The 21,222-nt window shown below is 36.9% G+C and overlaps 1 protein-coding gene across 1 annotated transcript in view; it reads right to left on the bottom strand.

Moving 5' to 3' along the window:
* Positions 1–21,012, bottom strand: part of RET (ret proto-oncogene) — a 184,776-nt gene extending 163,764 nt beyond the window's left edge. The window contains exons 1-2 of the mRNA XM_085064050.1: positions 20,923–21,012; positions 19,878–20,002 (exon numbers count right to left, since the gene is read on the bottom strand). The gene's annotated coding sequence lies outside the window, so the exon portion shown is untranslated. The remainder of the gene's footprint in view (positions 1–19,877; positions 20,003–20,922) is intronic.
* Between the last annotated feature and the right edge of the window lie 210 nt (positions 21,013–21,222).

Genomic DNA, 21,222 nt, shown 5'->3' with positions numbered 1-21,222 from the left:
CTGTTGCTAAATCTGCTACTAAATCCCTACTGAACTTAAATGCAGAGTAATTTGAGTAATCTTTTACCCTGCAGTAACTTCTTCATTAGGCTAAATTTTTATTGCACCTAAATTACCCAATATAATTTGGATTTGTGGAAAGTATTGCTTCACTATGTACACAGAGATTATTCAGTCTTTAGTCAGGAAAACATCAATTAAGTGTTAAACTGAAGAACTGGAATTCAGCCCAACAACTGCTCCTTGTTGTCTGTTTAAATTCCACTGCAACAGAGTTTTTTGGTAAACGCATACACAGTACAAAATCCAGATAGAAGCTCTAAAACTGTGAATTTCTGGCCCATCACAGCAGACATGGCTGAGTAAGCTGTCAGTCATGTCCATAGAATCACAGAATGATTTAGGCTGGAAAAGATCCTTTTGCTACAATGAGAGTGTTGAAACACTAGTATAGGTTGCCCAGAGAGGTAGTAGATGCCTCATCCTTAAAAACATTCCAAGTCAGGTTGGGCGAGACACTGAGCAACCTGATGTAGTTGAAGATGTCCATGCTTACTGCAGGAGGGTTGGGGTTGATGACCTTTAAATATCCCTTACAACCTAAACTATTCTATGATCATTGTGTCCAACCACAAACCTAACACTGCGAAGTCCAAGGCTGAACCATATCCCTAAGCACCATGTCTACACACCTTTTAAATTTCTCTAGGGATGGTGACTCAACACTTGATTAGCCAGAATCTACCCCATAAACAGTGCATCTCCATTCACTGTTCCCTTGTATGCCTCTCAGATATGAGCTTAATTGTAGATTAAAAGAAACCAAAGCCAAAGAATACTATTTCTCCCCATCAAAACTTCTTTAAGGTCTCCTTGAGAGCACCTCATGCCCACTCAGTGCTAGTCTTCAGATGACTAAAAAATTACTCATGTCTGTACTGCAGAACTGATTTTAGAAGGTTCTACAGCTCAGTTAAAACAAAGCAGTGTGCTATATTAACTATAAATGTAGGAAACAATAAGGAACTTCCACTTGAATTTAACAATTATGGGAAGATAAAAGTTTTAATCTGTACATTCAACTATCACACCAACGCTTAAACCTTCCTGTGTTACATTCTGTAAAGCTGCTTTGAATTGTTTAGACAGAAACAGAGATTTCTGTCAAAAGACATTTGACTTTTCAAAGAAATTGTTTAAACTAACTTTTGATTTGAATTTTTAATTTAAAAATAGATACATTTAAAAATTTTCTTTTCAAAACTACTGATTTTAAAAACATCATTAAATATTCAGATTCCCTATCTTTTCCTTCTTTTCCCATGCCTTTGAATGCAGTAGTGTTGTGTGATTGTTAGAGACTCTTTTCTCTCTCTCTTTTCCAAAATCTTCTAATGAAAGAATAGCCAGATCAGATATTTCAAAACTTACAAAGTAGCTGAGACTGTTGCATTTTACCAGTTGAAATCTACTCATGAAAGTAGCAGGATTAAAGAACAGATGTATGTGGTTTTCCAAGATTAAAATATATATGTAATTAAACTGTATGTTATTAAGATGGTGGTTTATAATCAGAATAAATTGATTTGCAAGTCTGAAGTACAGCAAGAAGCAATTATTGTACTTGGCATCTGACTTACTCATTTAACAGACAGCTCTATACCAGGAACCATAGTTATATGTTGCTGAGACTTTTGGTGATGGTAACTTGATCTTAAAAGCCTCTCTTTAGCTCTCACACATCAATACACTCTTTTGAAAAGAAAAGATCAGCAAAACTAGGTGGTTACAAGCCTTGCTCAAATGTAAAGGCAGTTTTCATAGACAACACACCAAGACTATAAAAGTAAAGAATGAACTCCAGCTAAATAAAGTAATGGTCCTCCAGTGGAAAGACAAAACACAATTAGAATTCACATACTTATTTCAAGATCAATATTCTTCTACTGATTTGCTGAGGAGGCTTTTATGAAATTTAAGCATAGTTCACTTTTAAATACTCTTACCGCCAAAGGGTATGGGAGGCTGTATTAATTCCTTTCCTTTTATAAATCAATAATTAGATTGCCAATTTGCTTAAAGTGCTTTGGAAAAAAAGAAAGGAATATGGAAGCTATATTTTACCATTCTACATCCCGTGTTGAAAGGCTCAGTAACTCATTCCATCACACTTCATGAAGATTATGACACTCAGAAACAACATGGAAAGGAATCAAAACCAAGTATAAAACCTTTTCTCTGAAAGTTTCAATAAATAAGTAAATAAATAGATCAGTGTTCAGCACGACAGACAGCACCCAGAAACAAATACAATTCTTGGGCTAAGACCATCTTCCCAGTGTAACTTGTGCACCATAAGTGTGTAGATGCAAGCCTATAAACTGAAGCAAAAAGATATTAGGAATATCTTTTGATGAGGGCATCTGCTTGAGTGTTGAAATGTACCACCACAATTTTGTTAGCTAGAGGTAAGGAAGAAACCTTACCTCTCCTCCTTTAAGGAGAACAGAAGTTACCCAGCAACCATACAGATGAAAAAGTTATGTTTGTACATGAAACTGCTCAGTACCATCCTGTCTGATTCAGCAGGGGGAAATCCAAAATGAGTGCTACAGGATAAGCAGGAGCGAATTCCCTTCCAGAGAAAGGTTGTGACTTGCAGAAAGAGTATAACAGTGGAAATCGTCTGTACTTGATACTGAATTAGATGGGCCTTCGTGTGTGATACACTCATGGAATAAGACTGAAAATAAGATAAAAATATCAACTTTTATGCAAAAAAACCCCAACCAAACAACAACAACAAAAACCCTCAAAGGAACACTGCAAGTTAGTGTTTTGTATCAGAGCTAAAGTTGCCATCTGAGAAGTTCTATAGTCTACAATTTCAAATAAGGATATTCTCTTAAAAAAAAGTGAAGGTGAACATTGACGTTCTTCTGTGAATCACAAATTTCGCACTCTAAATTAATTCTGAAAAAGAACAGTGGAATGATAAAGGAGTAATTGTTTGAAGGACAACAGGAAGAACGCTGAAAAGACCTATATTTGGTTAATAATTATTTACATCATTAATGCACACAATATTTGAATTCCATGTTAACTAATACCTAGTTAATACAAAAAAAAAATCAGCACTTTAATAATAATTCAAAACAATAATAGCATAAGTTAATGTCTAGACAGTCAAGCTAATGATATTTTTTATTCTTTCATTAGTGATCAAAAAACATAATTATAATTCAGCATAAACTTAATACTCAGTGTGGTAGGTCCCTATACAATCGCCTGCATCCTATATGGGGAAACATATCCATTTCTTTTGAAACATCCTGGCACAGCAGACACTGCCTTGAGGCAAGAGCCTGTTGTCCTGTGTCAGTGGGCCCATTTGATTCCAAAAACTCTGAATTGCCTCAAAGAAGCACAAGTCAATCATAGATGGCCAGGGAAACATCTTATGATACACCACTGTGTGCTCTGGCTTCTTTCCTCCATTCCACTATGTCCAAATAAGTTTTGATCCAATAAGAAAATGCTATTACTTTGCTTCACCTGGTACTCACAGAGATTTAGCCTTCTAGGAACATATAAGTGCCCCAAAACTGCCTTAATTGTTGGCCTACAGCAAAGTCTGACATTGGAGTATCTCTAATATGACACAAGAATGTATGAATGGAAGGTCCTGGGCTGTGGGTCCCTTCAGCTTCCTTGCATTCTAGCAGCAATATGTCTAACCTTTGCTGACAGAGAGCAGCAGAAACAAAAACCCAGTTAGTAATAAGCAGCATTCTGAAAGAAGAGATAACAATAATCAAGGAAATTGATAATTTTGCAGGTTTTGTTTAGGAAGGAGGCACCATCCACAGTTTAGTTTTAATCTGCTTTAGAGAAAAAACTATATTGCTTTTGGCATCAGATAAATACAAGAGACAGAGGAGATTAATTAGTTTTAGTTTACTGAGTGCCCTTCATTATTATTGTTGAAAAAATGCACTTAGGCACATAATAAGGAAAGTATTTTAACTCTAATGGACATAAACATTGTATTAGGTTTTGGCATTAGAAAATGGAAACAGAGTTGTCTTAAGGCTGGCTGACATATTAAATACTATCTTCTTTTCTTTCACATTAGAAATGTTAATTGAACACAAAAGACATCAATATACCAGTGAAGTTCTCCTCAAGTATTAGCAACTTTCCCTGGTGACCTGACAATACTGGATAGGTGAACTGCTGCTCAGGAGTGCAACCATTATGAATTTTATTCCATTTAATAGCAGATGCAGGAAATGGAAGGTTATATTACAGATCAATACACAGGCTAAGGGAACCTGACAACCTTTGGTTAGAATCAGAAGAATAAATGGCATTAATTAATCTGCAGAGTTGTTGAAAAAAAATACTATTTTTCTGTAACTGAGAAAGAAGAGAAATGCTCTGCTGTGAAACAGAATATTGATTAAAGTGAAAAGCAGCCTCTGTTATAAGTATCCTGCCATTGTAGAACTTGTAAATTCTGTTTAGGCTGCCACTTGAAGAAATCTTAACTATTTCTTTTGATCCTCAAACATTTAGGTGACAGGATAGTACCTAGTTGTACTGAATATACTTTCTAGTTTAATAATAATGACACTTTAATGACAATTAAAAACTTTATTTCATAGATTATTCCCCTGTATTTATAACCCACTAACTCTGAAACTCTGATCTTGAATGTCAACAGCATGTGTAAAATTACAGCTACAAACTCCATTTATAATTGTAGGGTTTTTAAGCTTATCACAATATGAAGAATTGTATAAGAGAAGTGTGACACACTAAAATGTCCCTCAGAGGGCTTTAGTCTCTGGATGCATTCAAAGGATGTATGTAAAAGGTTATTTCTGTAACAAGGGTACGCACACATCAACTTCAGGGTGCAACACAAAGGATGTGATTTATTAGAGGGTCCATCACAAATGGCACATATTGAGTCTAAAAGTGGAAGTTACTTTTAGGGGAAAAGAGGGAAGGAGGGAGGGAGGGAAAGTTTGGAGCACTTTTGATGAGGAGCAGCTGCCACATAGCTGATTGACAGTAAACTCTGTACATGCAAATTATTAGATCCCCTACTGCAAAACAAAAGCTACAATCAAGTGGTAGAAAAAGGGGTACAAAGCAGTGACTTGAGCATCAGTGTGAGAATCTGGCATAACAGCAGTATCGGAGCAACAGCAGAAGAACTACAAGGGAAAAATACTGTTCTTTTGCCAGATTTAGGATTTTGAGTGACTTAATCAATCCTTTTATTTGGAAAAACAAAGAGGGGAAAGCTAAACTGTTTAGACTATACAATCCAAGAGAAAATGTCATATCACAAGACTATCACTTAGGCTGACAGAAAAGCTTCTATCTCCATTCCTCAATATGTATGTTAATAAATCCTAGGCTTCTATTTTAACTGAACATTTCCGGCACGTTCTCGTAGAGCATTGTTCAATCCTTGCCCCCAGACCCTTCCCAGAGTACACCAGAGTCTTCTAGATAACCAGATTTTAGCTTCCAGGAATTCCCTGCTAACAGAGGTGACCCAGGAAGATGTTTTGCATCTCTGCATAGCACTTGATATCTGACTATCAAAACCATACCCCAAAAAAGCGTGAGCTAGGGAGAACAAGAAAATGAAAGGATTCACTTCATTAAGCTAGTTCTTGGTGAAACTTGTCCTGCTGTTGCTACTGATCTGTCTTTTCAAGGTGAGTGAGAACCAATCCTATTTTCTGTGTCCTCAGTGGACAGAGATAACATCGCTTATTCCTGGGGATAGGTGGCCTCTCTACCTGGATCTAAATAGTCCCAAGCTGGGGCAGTCAGCCTAAACGGACATAAAAGACAAATCAAGCAAAGGAAATATCCTGGCTTGATCTTTGCAAATTGCTTGGGGAATTCTCTCTATGCTAAATATGAACAACACCATTAATGCTTTACTGTTATCATCGGTGCAACACCATTCTCAGAAAACCTGCATAAATTCTGTGCATACACCTTGCACTAAGAGAAGGGACATGAAATCACTGGCAGTTTAGTTCATACCCCTTACATTCAGCTTACTGGCTCTTAGATTTTCACTGTCTTGCAGCAATGACTAAGGCTACTTGTCATAAAGTGCAGACCACATAATCAAAAAAAGCTCCATGAATGCATGGGGGAAATCTGCATGGGAAAAATCTCCATGGCTTTGTTTTCTGCACCTCTCTCCTCCAAGCATGAGCACCTAGGGTTGTTGATTGCCTTCTCCTGAACAGACCAAAGCAAAAAGCTCTCCATTCCAGGCACACTGGGGCAGGATGGGAAAGAAACAATTTCACAATATCTTCTCTTCCAGGACAACAATCATGCACAACTATTTACAATTTGTAAACAAAGCCTGATGCAACTTGTTTTACATCCCCTTCTCACTGAGCTGGCATTTTAGCCTGTTAGAGACCTTTTTTCCTATAGCTGTCTTCAGTTCACATACTCTTTGCAGCTCCTGCCCTACAAATGTAACTGGGCCATGAACTATTTACTATTTGCTCCACTGCTTGATTCCTTCCTCTCCAAGTTCCCTTTCTCCTGTGTTCTCCTTCCTCCTACTCATATTCCTATGGTGTTAGAGATATGCCTTTTGAGCACATGTGAAGGCAATATCACCTTCATACTAAAGGCAGAGAAGGTGAGTGATGAAGTGGAGAGCTGACTCAAGAACCAGGTATAGGAGAATGCCCTTTAAATCCTCCTGGCAGAGCAAAATCATTTGTGGCTGAATATCACCTGGAATCTCTGACCATCTTTAGCATTAGAGTCCTCATACATACTTAGAAAATTATCCAAATGTAGACACAAAACATAAAAGAAGTGACAGTCTAGATGCGAATGCTGGCAGACCATTATTTTGAACTCTAAAAGGGATTCTGCTATACTGATCTTCCATCTTTTCTCTATGAACATCCGACTCAAAAATTGTTCCAGCATATCCTCTTGGGGATCTGCAGGAGGATGACCATCCAATTAAAATTCATGGCTAGTATTCCCAAAAGCCTGGCACAGTAATGTCCTGTAACTGTTAAGCAGCAGATCCTGCATCTGGAAGGAGTCATTCAACAGTCCTTCCATAACCATAAGTTTCCTGTAATTTTTGCCAGGTTTTCCAGACTTGCCTTTGATTTTATCAGGAGTCCTCTGGTAATTGTATTTTCAAGCTGCATATTTAGTTAGATAAAGGGGGTTTAATGTTATTATTACTGCCTGTAGCCCAAGATGTCTTCCTGTCGCTCTAGTAAAAGAATTCTTGTAGAGGTGGCCATGGACTTCAAAAACCTCCATATAATTTTACCAGTTGTGGAAATCAGTGGCAGTTATCTTTTTGAACTACAAATTCTACTACTTTAGGTCAATAGCTCATATTCTGAAGACCTTTCTGAATAACTTTTAGTAAAGATATCATCTTCTAGCCATGTAATACAATGGATTTAGATTTGTTCTTCAAATTAGATAGTACAACAGCAACAGCTACAAATTCATAGAGGCTGCCAGGAAAAATGCGTTAATCCAAAATAATTGTCAGTGGCACCTAAATACCTCTGCCCTGTCCTCAGCAACCTGCAAGTTATCAGCATTAGGAAGAGCATTGCCAGAAGGTCAAGAGAACTGATCCCGCCCCTCTACTCAGCCATGTGGGGCTTCACCTGGAGTGTTGTGTAGTTCTGGGCTCCCAGTAGAAGAGTGACATGGAGCTCCTGGAGCATGTCCAATGGAGGACAATGAGGATGATTAAGGGACTGGAGCATCTCTCCCAAAAGGAAAGGATGAGGGAGCTGGCCCTGTTCAGCCTCAAGAGGAAATGACCAAGAAATGACCAATTATCAATGTCTATCAGTACCCGAAGGGAAGTCGCCACAAGAATGGACCAGGCTCTGCTCACTGGTGCCAAGCCATAGACAAGAGGCAACAGTCAGAAACTGACACACAGGAGGTACTACCTGAACATGTGAAAAAGCTCTGCTATGTAGGCAACTGAGCACTGGAACAGGTTGGCCAGGAGATGTCAGAGTCTCCCTCATTGGAAATCTAAAAAAGTTGCCCAGGCATAGTCCTGACTACTGTGTTCCTGGGGACTCTGAGGTTGTACTGGATGACCTCCAGGCGTCCCTTCCAACTTTACCATTCTGTGATCATTTCATATTCACCCACCTCATTGTTAAATCTCCAAGAGGTCAGAAATGGACTTCACCAGCACAACAAACTCTCCTCACCAGCCATATGAAACTACTCCCAGGAGTTGCCAAATCAGGAATGCACCTGGTTTGAAGGATGTACCCTCTCGAGTAATATTACAGCCTTCAGCACAGTGCTCTTTAAATCTGCAAAATTATGTAGCTTAAAATAAACACTTTTGATACAGTAATCTTCTGGAAAGTGACAGAAGTATACAATTCAGCCAAGTTACCTCCCCCATGTTAGAGCTATGGAATCATTTTGGTTTGGGTTTTCATGTGACCTTGAATCAGTCTGATTATACTCAGTTTGTAACCATATTAGTAGGAGTTTTTTTGCTATTAAGCAAAAAATTGTGATAGACTGAATCACTTAAAGTGAATCCATAAAGCAAATACACATTAGACACAATTCTCACAGCTTGTATTGCTATTATGCTACATGTCACAGTGATAACCATGTGATATATTGAAAAACACGTAATTAATGTGTTTTCCATCCTCTTTTTGTCTACTCTGCCTTTCTGCCCTCTGAAGTATTTTCCATAGGACTCAAACTATTTTACCCTTCAGCAGCTTTAGACAGTTGCAAACTTTTAACAATAATCACTTAGTCCCAACACTGCATTTCTTCAATCTACTCCCAGAAGTGGTTGCCTTACAAATACTCCCTTAGACCTCAAATGCATGAACTTCAGTCATGCAGCAATGTCATTGTTTTGTCACCTTACAGGTTACTTAGGCATATCTTAAGATATCAAAACATAAGCTTTGCACTTTCTTAGAGAGAAGAGAGTAAATTTCTCAGACTTTTGCTTTTAACCAGAAAAATCCTCAGAATAATAAGCTCAATAAACTATGACACTTTTGGTATTCATACACTATAATTTGTTTCTATATTGCTCCCTGCAGGCTTTAAATTAGGGTAATGAACAAATGAAGTATACACCGGTTTCAGCTAGTAATTTCTTCAAAATGCTTCTTCCTCCTGCAATACACATAATACATTACACTGTAGCATTCTGCTGAACAGTTTGGCATGATATTGACACCTATAACTCATTTGTCGTAACTCGTTTGCCCAGAGAAACCCCGAAGAAATACAATATGTGTAAAATCTTCAGGGCCATGCCCCTGCCATTAAAAGTCATGCCTTTCATCTATTAATCTATTTTGAACATTACTGAAACTATGAATAGTATGAATGTGATGATATATAAGCTACTCAAATGTTGTTTTAATTGTTAGGAGAAAAAACATCTGTAGAGAAACACAGGTCTAGGCTGCAGTGATTTTTGTGGGAATTATAAGCCCAAGTCTGAATAGTTAAAATCTGACAAGTTTCTTGTGCAAAGGTAGATTACATCTTGCTGGAAAGAATATCAGAAAGGAGAGGAGTCTCTCTCTCTCTCTCTCTCACTTGGGCTGCTGATGCACACAGAGCTGGCCTTAAACAGGTTGTTCTAGGAGATACCATATCCTTCTCCTCAAGCCTTTCTGTCTATTTCTCCCTTGAAAGGAAAAAATGTAGTACTGGCAACATTTACAGTAGCACTAAATAAACCCTGAAGTTAGCACTTCCAAAGGTCTCCAGACTGTTCCGATCACTGGTATTCCTCAACACTTTCAGACAGAAACTCTGCTTCTTTCATTTTGAAAATGAAATCAAACCACACCATTACAACTTACATGCCAATGAACCAGATTTTTCTAAGTGCAGAATTGTACACCAAAGGGGGAAAAGTACCACACTGATGGTTTAATCCACCCTTTTACCAAGGTGAAGAAAAGATAACTTTAAGTGAATCAAAACTTCCAAATACTAGTATTCTGCTTTGCCAAAATATATGTGTTGCAGAGCCACTATTCATTAAGTGCACAGCACAGAAACATTTATACAGGAATAGATGCCTACATTTTCTTTGACTCAGCATAGTTTAACAGGAAATGAGAAGGTTTCTACAGGCCAAACCATACTTCATTTATACAGATTTTTATATGGCTACCACTAAACCCTGGCTTTATAGGCACTGTCACACCTAGGTATACCATTTAAAATGTAATACTAAGGTATGCAATTGCAACTAAATGCCCTTGACATCTAGATGAATTTCCTATCAGGCATTATCACCGCATACAGTTTCAGAATGACCTTCACACGCTGTGTAGGATTGCTCAACAATGACTATCACAACCTGGTTTGTAAGTAATGAGAATTACATTGCTAACCGTTCAGAACTAATACGCTTCAGATCTATTGCTATCATTTCACTATAAATGGTAAATAACATTCATTGTAACAATACGGGTATAGAAACACACAATTTCATTTCAGCAGGTATGCTGCAATTTTCAACAGCCAAAGATAAACCCCTGCTTTTAGTACACAGATGATACAGTTTTATTGATTCCAACTGAAATTTTTCTCGTAATTCTACTAGCTGCATTCTAATTTTTGGCACCTCTCCCTATTTTAATTTTTCAGATATTCCTCCCTTTCAAAATCAACCTGTGATCTCCAACAAATTATTATTATACACACTGTGTCTCTTTTTCAAAAGCATTTAACATTTCATTTAGAAGCCAGTTTGCCAGAATTGTATCTCATATTGTCCTTTTCTAATTCAAGAGACATATTGTCCCACGCACAAGAAACATAAAAAAAAATATTTGTATCGGTGTTAACCTGGTACCATAACATTTACATATAGAAGTGTGATTTTTATATTGCAATTAGCAAGTATTTTTCAAGCTTTTGGGGACTTTTACTAACAAAAGTCAGTTTGAAGATAAATAAGTTAGAAGAGAAATAAGTTCTCTTATGGAAGGTAGAACAGCAAAGAGGGGGAAAAAAACCACAATGGAAAAACCCTCAATGGTGCAGAATTTATTAAAACCTCCACCATGAGAAGGCAATCTCACATCATTTTCTGGTGAAGTGGCCTTACACAAGTGAACCAAGTTAGACTGTTTTGGTCAGACAACCATCTACCATGAAGTTCAATAATTTCAAGGGCTTAAGAGTTCTCGTCCTAGGGCCCAAAATTAAGTGTTTTAGTAAAGTCATTTGTACAATCATTGCTTTAGTTTCTTCTCTTTCAAAATGTTTACCAAGCTGTAAAAATCCTTGTCAATAACTTCATATGCAACTTGTCAATACTTAAGTAATTAGTGGTGGCACTAGAAAGTTTTCTCATGGCACTAGAAAGTTTTCAGTAAAACCATTGAACTAATCCTTTTTTGGCAAAGTCTAATCTTGTCTCATGGAAAACAGAACCACCGTTTGAGATATTAAAAAAAGCAATTTATTTTTAATGGCTCAAGTTCTAAATTTTCAAAATATATTTGGTTGAGAAATTCACTAATTTTGGAAAAAAATTTCTTTCCAGCAATATTTTTAAAAACCAAGCCAAACAACATTTGTCATTTGTTTCATTCTGTATGATGCTATAAAGTCATAAATTGCATATATTCTCAGATTATTTTGCCCAATTATGTGTACTAATAGAGGAATAAAGAAAAAGCAAACAAGCTATGCTATTATGTTCTGTGATATTTCTAACACCTCTCTTTTTCTACACTCTAAGTACTGCTCATTCTGCCACTTCCCATTTCTCCCCAGCCTTTGCCTTCAGGGTACACTGCACACATATCAAAAAGATAGGAAAAGTAAACAAGATGCTGCAGGAGAAAGGCCTCAAGTAACTAAATCCTTCATTTTGATTGGTGATTGCACAAGCTTAAATCTATGCTTCTGAGATGTGAATTTTGCACTGTCATGTTGTATAGTGACAATTATTTAATTTTATCTTTAAGAGCCTATATATTAGACATGGATCAGGTCAGAAGCAAAGTACACAAAGTGCACTCTTCCTTTCTTCTCAGTAAGAATTGTAACTTCCTCGGACCCTAGTTCTGACTCTTTTCCAATAGAGAAATAACATATTAAATATTCCAATTTTTCCTTTTTTCATTGGTGGGGGGGAAACAGTGCAAATTGGAAAGTACAGAGTCTGAACGTTATTTAAAAGACCCTATCATGGTCAGCAGTGATAAACATCAGGTCAAGGGAACCTATTAAACTCTATTCAGAACTCCTATGACTATTTTATAAAAATCCCCCCTTTTTATCATAGGGTCCAGGTTCATTAAGAACCTTGAGGTCCAGCAAGTGAAGGAGCAAAAAAGTAGGGTTTTTTGGGTTTTGTCTAAAAATGTAATTCAGGATACTTTATAGTGTATGATCTAATTCTTAACTCTTTACTGATTCAATATAGATCGGTGATAAGATTCCATCAAACACATTATTCTAAATCCCAGTAGAATAGCCGTTGCCATTTCCAGATTATATCGCAAATTATTATACATGCACTTCTGTATTAATGAACTTAAGTATGACATTATTAGGTTTTACAGTCCAAACTGGAAGACTTAGAAGCATGAAACAGTACCAAAAAAAAAAAAAAAGTGAAAATTGAACTTAAAGTAAGGAAGTAATTTTTGGATATATTTTACTAACACCACATTTTAGTCTTTCAGCATCATGATACCCCAGCAATTTAAAAAAGCTTTAGGCCCTCCACTTGCTGCCTATATGCACCCAGTTACAATTATGTCCATTAGTTGCCTTAGCAACAGAGGCAGAGGTTAAGTCATTTTCTAGAAGAGGTCCAGTGCAAATTATGGCATTATACCAACTTATTGCCAATCGTTTTAATTAAAACATTTCTCTTTCAACTCAGCTAACAGCAGAGATCAGTAAACAGGGCAGATCAAATTACTGATATTTAAACTCTCCTGCTTTTGGAAAGGCCCACTGTAGCTTAATTACTGTTGGGTAGGACTGATGGCAAAGAGCAAAGAACCGAGATCATGCCAGAGTGGCTCAACATATGAAAAATACAATATCATAATTCTAAACATGTGCAACACCAAATAAAACTGATAGAATTTCTAGGCACTTACCACCGTGCTATGGACACATCTATGATACTGGCAACAAGAGTACTTTTTTCTCTAATGTTCCTCTGCCACTTTTCCATTTCTTTCTATGATGCTGTTGAAGAGGCAGAAGACTCTTGCACCATTTTGCCTTTATGATGGTGAAAACTAATTTTTCATTTCCACAAAATGTGCTAGAGCACAAGAAAACAAGCATATCCAGGCTCATCCACCTGGCGACTAAGGGAATACCTTGAGTCTACACAGGACAAGAGAGGATCTTGCACAGGCAACAGATTTTAAAGAGAACAGAGGGCATGCAGTACAAGTCAAGAAACAGGGAAACAGACCAGGAGACTCTGGGAGCAAGTCTCAGCACAGGCAGAAAGCAGAAAAGGAACATGTCCACCATGCAGGCATTACTGTGGGATAGTCAAAGTTGACAGCACTTGACAGCCAATACAGAATGAATCACTAACCACTTCTTTCAATGCAGCCCAGGATGCAAGGGCTGATCTTTAGTGTTCACGTTGAGTTTCTCATCCACCAACACCCCCAAGTCCTTTTCCTCAGGGTTGCTCTATGTATTTTTGGTTTAAAATCATGTGAAGGTAGTAATGGAAACATAAAAAAATTCTGCATCTCCAGTCAACCTCTTGGCTTTTATTGCAATTTTACTTTTAAGCAGATGGGTTATTTTGTTGATATAAATTATGCTGCAGTACTATACTAGGCTCTATCTGTTCCTTCTCCACTGGAAAGCTGGCCCAAACCTATTTAAACACTATTATAATATAGAACAGAATATTTTTCTTGTGTCAGCAAACAAATTGCAAAAGAAATTATACGGCCAGTTCACCTTCTCCTAGCTCCTAAATAGACCAATCATTCTTTCCAACCAAAAATCTTAGGGGTCTATATTTTTACCATTAAAACACAGCTATAAATTTTATTGCTAATTTATTGCAAACTAACACAGGTTGGTTTTCTTTTTTTGTGGTTTAGTTTGGTTGGTTGGTTTTCTGGGGTTTTTTGGGTTTGTTTTGTTGGGGTTTTTTTGTTTGTGTTTTTGGGTTGTTTTTTTTTTTTGAGTGAATAAAATTCTGGACATATAATAATAGTAACTCCTTCACGTTCTGATAGATTTCTAAAATGCACTAGCATATACCTTAAGCTACTCTTTTATTGTACAACCCACTGCAATGAAGAAGTACATTCAAAAGAAGAGGGTTAAATTGAAGTAAGAAGAAAATATCCATTAAGAAAAAGCCATTATTCTTCAGCTAATTGCAAAAGTTAATGAGAATAATTAACCTAAGAGGAATCATAAAAAGACACCTACTCTCTAAAACATACAAACGTATGCAAAAAATCTGGGGCTATTTTTACTGATGGCCTTCTAAATTGCTAAGATAACTACTGTAGCACCTTCATGCAAACAGAGCACTGGTAATTTGTAAAGGGAAAATAGGCAGAAAGAACACAAGTCTCTTCATAAAAGCTAAGTCTTCAATGTGCTGCAAGCCAGGAAACATTTTAATACTTTCTTTGCTCTTCCTCTGCTAATCACCTATTTAGTTCCATACACAGCAAGATGAATTTGTATGATTATTTTGAAACCCTGAGAAGTTTGCCACACGTTTTTGAGAAATAAAAATAGATGGTAGATATGTAGAGTTCCGTCGCTGATTTCACAGATTACGAGCTGAGCAGAACCCAATGATAACAACATAAAACCAAGACTTTATCTTTAAAGAATATAGCATTTCATATGATAAATCAAAAATCTTTTTCCTAGCCAAAAAAAAAATTTATAATACAAGCCCCTGGCAAGCTTCCACCTAGCACTGCAAGTGCTTTAAAGTCTTAGATTCTGAAGTTATGTTAAAAGAACTCTTGCAGGAATAGGACCTTTTTCTCAAAAAAGGCTATTTTTAATCTTCCTGTCTGTCCAGAAAACTGTAAATGTAACTCTAATACATTAACTCAAAAGCCTAATGTAAAAAAATATCACCTCTATTTTGGGTTTTATTCTTATTATTTCCAGATTGATAAATTGCTATGAGAATTTGAGAAAGCTGATGTAACAAAATCAGAGGATTGTCACATTCTTTTATATGCTGGATTCATTTGCATTAGTATTAGTTTAAGGAGAAATTTTGATTTACACCAAATATTTATTTGAAAAAAACTGTTTGATACTGTCACTTGCTCAAAATACAAACAAATATAGCACAGTGAAATGTTGGGGTGTGTGCTATAATGATTTTTGATTATTGGGGGGAGGGTTTGATGTTTCTTGATTCCCTTTAAATAAAGGAATTTTTTCTTAGAATAAAAGTATTTACTTCCTCCCAGCTCTGCAACAGGCTGGCAAATTAAACTTTCCTCATACCACACCCACTTCAATTCAAGACAAGTTTTTAATTATTTTGCTAATTCAGGGCCTTGCATACAACAATGTGTTTTTTTCAACCAATGAATACTTTGGAAATATAGGTTTCATACATCCAGTCCAAACTTTGTTAATGGTTCCTCTTCTATTCCAAATATGTGAGAATAGTTTGATGAGTCAAGTACTACTTTGTTGAGTCTTTTATGCTACTGATTTGATTGATTGCAAGGTTTGAAGAAATTACAGGAAAACTATTATGTGTAAAGCCTGATAAGGAACAGTTAAAATTGAATTTCATCACAATAAAGATGCTCTTAAACCTACTGCATGCTGTTCCAAACTACATTTGATATTTGAATTCAGAACAAATGTGTATCACAAAAAAAAAAATCTACTTTTAAGTGACTCATAATTAAGGTTTAACTTCTTTTTAGAAGCAAATGCAAACATTTGTAAATTGTATCACATTTAGCACTTCAGAAAAAACACAGGAGTAAAAAAAAAATATTGACAAAGTTTATATTCTTTCAAACCCACCCTTTCACATATGCCTAACTTTTAGTTATATTTTGGTAGCTAAAATATAAAATCACAGTTCCTTGGAAAAACTTATTTTACTAATGATTTAAATTATTTACAAGAGTCAAATGGATTGATGCTTAATCTCTTGAAACAAGGCAAAGCTTTTAATGGGGAAGAATTGCAAAACACAGGCCCAATCAACCTCCACCCACACTCCCACCACTGGTGCTCTTTAGGGCAACAAGAGGCATTCTGTAAATTAATCTCATCCCAGCTTCTTCACCACTAGGCATTCTGACTTATACAGGAACTTTGTACACTAATAAACATACATACTATAGACATACCCACGCTCTAGTTTGCTTCTCTCCATTAAGAAATTCATTGTAACGCTAAAAACTCAAGAAGCCTCAGCTTTGGGCCAGCTTTCCGGTGGAGAAAGAATAGGTAGGACCTAGTATAGTACTGCAAGACAATTTATATCGACAAAATAAGAGAACATATATTTAAAAGTAATATTGCAACAAAAACCAAGAGGTAGACTGGAGATGCAGATTTTTTTTTTATATTTCCATGACTGCCTTCACATGACTTCAACCAAAAATATGAAGAGCAACCCTGAGGAAAAGGGATTGAGGTTGTTGGTGGATAAGAAACTCAACATGAACACTAAAGATGAGCACTTACCTCCTGGGCTGTGTCCAAAGCAGTGTGGCCAGCAGGGCAAGGGAGGGGATTTTGCTTCTCTGCTCCACTCTCACAAGACCCCTGCTGGAGCACTGCATCAGCTCTGGGGCTCCCAACATGAGGGCATGGACCTGTTGGAGCAAGTCCAGAAGAGGCCACCAAGATGATCAGAGGTTGGAGCACCTTTCCTATGGAGACAGGCTGAGAGAGGTTGTCCAGCCTGGAGAAGAGAAGGCTGTGGGAGACCTTAGAGAACCTTCCAGTATCTAAGGGGCTACAAGAAATCTGGACAGGGAGTTTTACAAGGGCATGTAATGACAGGAAAAGGGGGAATGGATTCAAACTGAAAAAGAACAGGTTTGGATTAGGTATTAGAAAGGAATTCTGTACTGTGGGGATGAAACACGTAAACAGGTTGCCCAGAGAAGCTGCGGATGCTCCATCCTTGGAAGTGTTCAAGACCAGGCTGGATGGGACTTTGAGCAACCTGATCTAGAGGAAGGGTCCCTGCCCATGGCAGGAGGGTGGGATATTGATGATCATTAATGTCTCTTCCAACACAAACCATTCTGTATTCTATGATGTAGTGTCTTCATAGAAAACAGAAGCTTTGAAAACTGATTCTTGCAGATTTCCTTCAGTTCCAAAACACCTAGTTCCCACAAATTATGCCAGATTTCCACTTCAGCCACCAAACCCTCGATCACCTCCCCTCTGAAATCTATCATCTCTTCCCTGAAATCTGTATTTAACATCACCTTTCTTTCAGACATGTGATGTGTTCTAAGGTTGGAGGTCTCCTTTTCATCATGGCTATCTGGGTCTTGGTTGAAATACCGAACCCAACTTCCTCAATGCAATGATTTTGCACTTTTATATGCTGATATTTTACAGTCTTCCTTTAGACTGAGAAATTAGTAAATGTAATTGTGTGTACTGAGATTGTTTTGGTTTGCATTTGCTTATAACTTTTCCTCATGCAAAGCCCCTAACCCAAGGTAGCACAGACTGACAACAAACAATATGTCATTCAAATGAAATATTTGGGGTATAGTATTTTATATAGACTAAGAACACCAGGCCACACAAACACATTGCTTGGGGGTGGTGCACTCCTCAGACCAGAAGAGCTCTGAAAATGCTAAAATCCTGAATCAACCTATTAGAGAAATCAAAACCAACCAACAAGTACATAAAACTGCTCAAACACTATTAAGGCAGTTCAGTCTCCTAAGACAACATTATATGAGCATAAAACAAAGACACTCTGGTAGTATAGACATACATGTTACTATGAAAATCACATCTTTGAGGTAAGAGTTTTTACATTGAGACAATTTTTTGAGTTACATTGACAACACATACCTCATGCTGGCCCTGAAAAACTATGATGTTATTTTTTTCACTTATTTAGAAGATTGAAAAATAATCCATTAACACAAATTCTAGGTGGATTAAGAATTCTCTTGTGTTTTGCAATTTTTCAGTGGGATAGGGAAGAAATACAAAGCAAATGAGTCTCTTGGGGAAGGCCCTGTACACTACCCTACCTCTCTCCCTCCCATTGACTCAATATGTCAATGTGGATATAAATGAGAATAACCTCAAGCCTAAGACATGCAGCATGCAAGAGAGTACAAACATTACATGGACAAGCAACAGGAGATGTAAATTCACCTTGCTACCCTTAGAGAATCAGAGAATGGGTCTGAGCTCCTATTTCAGTAACTATGGATGAACCAAGACTGATTGGGCTTTACAGCATTTGATTTCTACCCACAAGAAAATAAAGACATCTGCTACTAATACCAATGGACCACCTGCCAATAAGAAACCTTGTAGTAAATTATACAACAAACGATCAAGAAACCATCCTCAGGACCACTCAGACTCTCCACAAAGGCTAAGTCTTTTCACACCTCGATCAGGTGCAAGAATTGCAAGAATGACCCATTCTGTCATTTACAGTTTCTTCCCTGAATACCTGCATACTTCTATTGCTTACTTCTCCTTACTGCCCCTTTGGGAGCAATACCTGTTAATTGAAATGGCCCCCCTTTGTAACACTCAGCAGCGGGTTTGATTACTGTATTCCAATAAATAATACGGCTGTATTAATTCAGACAGAGCAATTAACACACAGGCCAGACATTTTTACTGTGCCACTTTTATTGTATACTACCAATTAGGTGTTTCTATCTGAAATACTATCCCCTATTGAAAGCCAAATAAATTCAGCTGCATATTGATGTTTCCAACAATTGTGTCCCCCATTAAGTAGCATCTGACAGCACCTTTCAAACCATACACATTGATCCTCCCTGCCCCAAACCTGCATCTGGATTCAAGCTCAATCCTTTCTATCTGCCTTTTATTTTTAAGCAGCAAAAATTAATGCTGATACTTTGAATCATATATTTAAAACTTTCATTGGGAAATTAAATCCATGTTCTGCTTTCTGCTATTTAGATTCATCACAAGTATTATTCACATAGAAAATAAAATTTAGTCTCTGGAAAAAATAATATTCTATCAAAAAATGCTAAGATTTAGCAGATTTGGAAATGCAGGGGAGAAAATGTGGTATTTGTAAAGCACCATAATATTTGCATAAAAACATCTCATCTTCTGTCAAGGATGTTGCATGACTTCTCAGAAATTTAGTTTTCAAGGAACACAAAGAAAGCAGTACTTTCATAAGTTATGTATGCTGATAGGGATAGTGAAGGGATTACATGATAGGTTTTATTCACTGCAAGAAGTTTTCTTAGTCAGAGATAAGTTTGAAAATGCTGTATCCTCCTTATGGATAAACCATAGACGTAATTAAGTTTTTTTTGTTCTTTTAATTGTTGTGCATTATGTGGGGTATATTATTACAATATTTTGTATGTGTTTAAGTAGTTTAAAAATTCTTTGTATCCATATTTGTCACATGATAAAAAGGCTTTACAGTTCTTTGCTTGGACAATTTCTGGTGTTTTTCAAAAAGCCAATGCTATTAGCCTAATTTAGACAGACATCAAGGTGTCACAAGAGCATATAGAACACAGAAACTAAAGCTCTATTTGCATTTAAGGATATTTCATGCTTACCAATCTTGCATTGTCTCTAGGCTGCAACTCTAAAACTGAAGGAAGGGTTATCATTCTCTGTTTTTTCCCATCTCGTCATGTTCACTTGAATCCTAGTCTAAACGGCTTCAGGAACAATTATTTTCCTGTTAATAAGTAAAAGAAAAATCAACACCATTAGGAATATTCTGAATGCAGGCTAAAGGGAACATGAATGAAATGCTTGAGAATGAGTCCTTGATTGAGAGAAGCATGTTACATATTTTCTTATCTGTTAGTCTGGAGTAAACCTTCATAGTGCAATCTTTTGTTCTGGCTTATAAAATAAACATTGAAGTTTGTTATTAAAGCTATTAAATAGAACAAGAAGGAGGTAATACTATAGGAGGAGTAATAGAAGGAAGTACAGACCCACTGCTATCTGACATTTGGGATCTCCTGTAAACTCCTTGATCAAGCATAAGCTAATGTAGGTGTGCATTGCAATTCCTTGAGAAATCAGTGCAACCTTCTTGCACAAGTCAATTGGTCTTTATCATCTTGCTGTCACCTGATTTGTTAATTAGTGAAGATATAAACCCCCCATTGTTCCTATGCAAACTAATGCTGATCTCAGATATTAAGAAAATGTAGTAAGCTTGATGTTATTTTAAAACCAGATGGAGCTGCTGACAAAGTGAACATTGACCCCTCCAAGCACAAAGCTCAGGAGCAGGAGTTCCTGAGCTGAAGCTGTCAGGAGCATACCACATTGCTACTAAGGCAAAACACAATTCACTGGGAAGTAAGTAAGTTAGAGGGTAATCCTTAAATACCTGGTTTAGGAAACTTCTGGAGTTTTCAAAACCTGTCTCTGATCTACGTAAAACTACCTACTCTTACAGACTAGATAAAAGGAAGTCAGGGCAAAAGGGGAATGATGCAAATCTCCAAAAGCATTTTCTTCCCTTCAAGGAGTCCCCTAAAAACAGTCTATAAGTGCTGCCTACTGTACAGTATAGCCACCTTGGCATATGAAGAGATAGAAAAATGGAAGCTCTCCAAAACTCACTCACATAAAACATACCTTAAAGCATGGATGATTGCAGAGCAGCATGAAGTATTATAGTAAGGTTTATTTCACATTGCATAAAGTTATCATTACCTTCAACTCCTCTGTAAAATAGACAACAGAAATCAATAACCCAAAGAACAAAGTGTTCTGGATAGAAACACTATTGTAACTAAAAGGTAAATAAATCCCAGTGAACAAGCAGCAGCCATAACTGTTGAAGGAGAAGTCTCCCTTCCAGTGAAAGGTAAGTGACTCATAACTGCATGACTCAGTTCAATGATGCACAAAACACAGGGAAGTCATCTCAAAGTT

Source organism: Lichenostomus cassidix, chromosome 6 (genome assembly GCF_008360975.1).
Source record: "Lichenostomus cassidix isolate B80296 chromosome 6, HeHo_3.0, whole genome shotgun sequence".
Classification (NCBI taxonomy): Eukaryota; Metazoa; Chordata; class Aves; order Passeriformes; family Meliphagidae; genus Lichenostomus; species Lichenostomus cassidix.
This window is presented reverse-complemented; position numbering and strand designations above follow the sequence as displayed.